This window comes from Microtus pennsylvanicus, chromosome 2 (assembly GCF_037038515.1).
Source record: "Microtus pennsylvanicus isolate mMicPen1 chromosome 2, mMicPen1.hap1, whole genome shotgun sequence".
Taxonomy (NCBI): Eukaryota; Metazoa; Chordata; class Mammalia; order Rodentia; family Cricetidae; genus Microtus; species Microtus pennsylvanicus.
The window spans coordinates 97224607-97228935 of NC_134580.1; the positions used below are offsets into that span (position 1 = coordinate 97224607).

The 4329-nt window shown below is 48.0% G+C and overlaps 1 pseudogene; it reads right to left on the reverse strand.

Moving 5' to 3' along the window:
* Positions 1-780: 780 nt before the first annotated feature.
* LOC142845229 (large ribosomal subunit protein uL10 pseudogene) lies at positions 781-4126 on the reverse strand (annotated as a pseudogene).
* Between the last annotated feature and the right edge of the window lie 203 nt (positions 4127-4329).

Sequence of the window (4329 nt, forward strand, 5' to 3'; positions counted from 1 at the left end):
CCTTTTCTTACTTTCTTATCTTCATTCAGTACCTAAGCTAGGGCTGGCAGCCCTAGGGGGGAGTTTTGTGATTGTAATTTGTATTGTCCCACTCTCCAGGCAGGGGGTCCTGCCCCGGCCCACCCCCTGCCCCCCTTTTCTAGTCCCTGCCAGGCTGTTGTCTGCCCCGGGTAAGGACTGACTCTTCCAGAACACTCCCGGTCGTCTGATTCAGTCCGCATGGCCACCCTGCTTTGTGGGTCTGTACCCCCAATTCTCCTCCAGAAATAGCCAAACCCAGATACCTTCTCAAGGCCAGTTATGTTGTAGCACAATTGACAAATCAAAGTTGTCTGTGTAGCAGGGGTGGTGTGCACACCTGCAATCCTGGCAGTTTGGAGGCAGAGGTCAGGACTTGGAACTACACAAGGAGATTCTGCCTCAAAAAAAAAAGCATAAGCTCACAAGTGTATGTGTGTGTGGTACAACATGTTTTGAAATATATACATATATGTATATATAATATCTGAACTATGCATTATTACCACAATTGAGCTAATTAACATATTTACCACCTCATATACCTTTATGTGTGTGGTAAAAATACTTAAGATCTACTTTTAGCAAATTTCAAATGTACTGTCATTATCCTTGATTGTTTGTTTTGAGGCAGGGTTTTTCTGCATAGCCCTGGCTATCCTCTGTAGACCAGGTTGGCCTTGAGCTCTCAGAGATCTGCTTTCCTCACACACACACACACACACACACACACACACACACACACACACACCTGTACTGGGACTAAAGGCATGCACCGCCACACTTGGCGTCATTATCCTTGTTATTAACGGCAGTTATCATGCCATACGCCGGAGCCTGGGGTCTTTCGCAACCTGAATGAGGAGTGGGATGATGCAAGGACCAGATGTCTGTTCATAGATAACAGGCACTAGCCGATACTCAGACCTGAACCCCATCTCTGACAGCCACAGTCGAGGAAGTAGAACATTTTAAGTATGTCCAAAGTAAAGTTTTGGGTTTGGTTTGGTTTTGAGACAAGGTCTCACCATGTAGCCTTGGGTGCTCTAGAACTTGATATGTAGACCAGGCTGGCCTCATACTCACAGAGATCCTCCTGCCTCTGCCTTTGTACTGAGCTGTTACTCGGGAGGCAGAAGCAGGTGGATCTCTGAGTTCGAGGCCAGCCTGGTGTACAGATCAAGTTCCAGGACAACCACTGCCACACAGAGAAACCCTGAACAAAAAGTGTGCATTTGGTTTTAAGGAATCACCCGTGTTCTTGCTCTTGGTGAGGCGTCTCTGGTGATTGTGATATGCTTATCTTGATGAACAACTTGAAAGTTTCAGACATTAATGCCAGGCATAGTGGCACATACCTTTAATCCCAGCACTTGGCAGAGGGAGCAATCTCTGTGAGGTCAAGGCCAGCCTGGTCTACATAGTCAATGGTAGGATAATCAGGGCTACACAGAGAAATTTTTACGTTGGAAAAAAACAACAAAAATGAAGGTTTTCAGACATTCTCTATTCTCCCAACATGTGTATCAACTTTCCAGAATCTGCTTCTTCCAAGGGAAAAAAAAAGGATAAATTAGAAGGCAGAGAACTGTCACTGAAATGTGCGCACACACACACATTTGAGGCAGATGTCATGTAGTCCAGGCTATGTAGCTGAGGATGACCTTGAATGTCTTAGCGTCCTCCCTCCATTAAAGTGAATAGTTATGGTTTTCTGTGACGCTAGGGATCAAGCTCAGGACATCACAGAGAGGCCCAGGACTCCACTCTATAGCCCAGGCCTCCAGACTGAAGGTTTTAGATGTCAACAGTTAGGGTTAGATTTGGGCACATGTGTTGGTTTCTACTGAGTGCCAAGTAAATGACATTAGTGTCTCCAAATGGGTCAAATGTCTGAGGTTTGAGATCTACAAAGACTAACGTAATAGCCTGCTCTGGCAAAGAATGTCAAAGTCGTGACATTACTATGTGTTCCAGTCCCCCAAGCCACCTCCCTTCCCATGTAGGTCTTGGACTGAGTGTCACGTGCCTCTGCCTCGAGAGCAGACTCTGCCTCTTGGCTTTATGGTGGCCTCAGCAGAGTTGGAAGTGTCACCGGCAGTGTGGGGAGACCCGGGTGCTGATGCACGCTGTGAGTCACCAATTCTGATGCAAGCATCCATCACGGTGATTCGTCTCTTTCTACCACTTCCTCCTAGTAGATGAGCAGGCTGAAAAAGACCCCATATCAGTCATTATCTCCCAAACCATCTGCACACACAGATCATGCTGTTTAGGTTTATAGGTGCATCCCCCAAATGAAACACATTTGTCTTGTTGCCTCCGTGATATACACAGCAATCTCCCAGAATCAGGGCTTCACGGCTTTGCGGGGAGGGGTGGGCACAGTTCCGCTTTAGTATGTGGGTTTTCATTGACAACCATGGCTTTCCTTCTATTGAAATATGACACTGGCTGCCGTGAATTCTAATGCGAAGGTGTTAGCAGCCGAGTTGCATGCTCTAATAGATAACCAAGCTTCTAAAGGGAGCTGCTTACACCCATTGTCCCTATCTCTTAACTTCCTATTCATTCTTTGACTCTAGCCTCCCAGCAGAACATCTTTTCCCATGGTCACCAATGACCTCTGACTTCCTGGACCCTCTGGGCATCTTCAGGCTTCTTGCTTGACCTCTCTGTTGACCATACTTTGTTGAAACACACTCAGCTGAAATCCCAATGCTTGCGAATGGGAATATACTGGGTTAAAACCATACTCCCCCTCCTCCCCTCACAAAAAAAAAAAATTCATACTTCTTAGGTGTCTCGAAGTTACTTCCAGACTGATGAGCTAGCTTAGTGGGTAAAGACTGATCTCTGTATAAGCCTGTTGACCTGAGTTCAATTCCTGGAACCCGTGATGGAGATAAACTGAAGACTGGCTCCTAGAAGTTGTCTGCGGTGCTCATACCATACACAAGCATACATAGCACACAGCCACGCACATCAAACACATACGTTACACGTACACATGCCGTACAGACACACACACACAGCCTGCCACCATGTGCCACACTCACATGCCACACATAGAATATACACACTCACACATGTTAATAATAAACAAAATAAATGTTTAAAAAGATATTTCCGGTTCAATCTGTCTCAAACCCATGATTTCTTCCAAAGAAAAGGGAGAAAAAGTGGGAAAGCAAGGAGACAAGAGGAGGGGAGGGAAGAGTCAAGGCAGGACAAGCAGGGGGCTGGAGAGAAGGCTAAATGAAAATCTTTTCTTGAGATGGAGTCTCGTGTACCCCTGACTGCCCTGGAACTCGCTATGTAGAAGAGCGGAAAGGCGCACGCAGTCTCCACAGACAGAGCCAGAACCCGCTTGTATCCACTGCGGATAGAGTGCGGTGCTGGGGCAACAGTCGGGTCGCCAATCTGCAGACAAACACTGGCGATATTTCGGACTCCCTCTAGGAAGCAGAGTGCAGAGCCTGCTCTGTGATGTCAAGCACTTCCAGGTTGTAAAAGCTGCCCTTTTCAAACACCTGCTGTGTGATCAGTCCGAAGCGGAAGTGGGAAATGGCCAGCATGGCCAGCCGTGCGGCTCACTGGCTCCTAAGTTGTCTCCTGTTTTATCAGCTGCAGATCACTCAGAATTTCAAGGGTGCCCCTGGCGATTCTAGTGGTGATGCCTAACGCCTGGAAAAAACAGGTCGTCTCCGGCCCCAGACCAGTGTTCTGGCACAGTGACCTCACATGGGGCGATGGTTCCAGCACAGGCAGCAACGGGCACCTTATTGGTCAGCAGCATGTCCCTAATCTCACGGAGGTCCTCCTTGGTGAACACAAAGCCCACATTGCCCCGGATATGAGGCAGCAGTTTCTGCAGAGCTGTGTTGTTTTCCAGATGCCCCCGAATGGCCTTCCGCATCACGGTGTTCTTGCCCATCAGCACCACAGCCTTCCCTCGCAGGGACATGCGGATCTGCTGCATCTGCTGCATCTGCTTGGAGCCCACATTGTCTGCTCCCACAGTGAAGCCTTTTGGGCAATCATCCAAAAGCTGGATGATCTTAAGGAAGTAGTTGGACTTCCAGATTTCCCTGTCTTCCCTGGGCATTACACAGGGCATTAGGTCAGGGATTGCCCAGCAGGATTTAAAGACAATGTCACTCTGACGAGGAAGCCTAGTGAGAGGAGGAGGATGGCATCAAACTCACAGAGATCCCCCTGGCTTTGACTCCTAAGTGCTGGGACTAAAGGCATGTGCCACCACCGCCTGGTGAAAATTAAAATCTAGGAAGAGGAAGAGACATGGTAGTA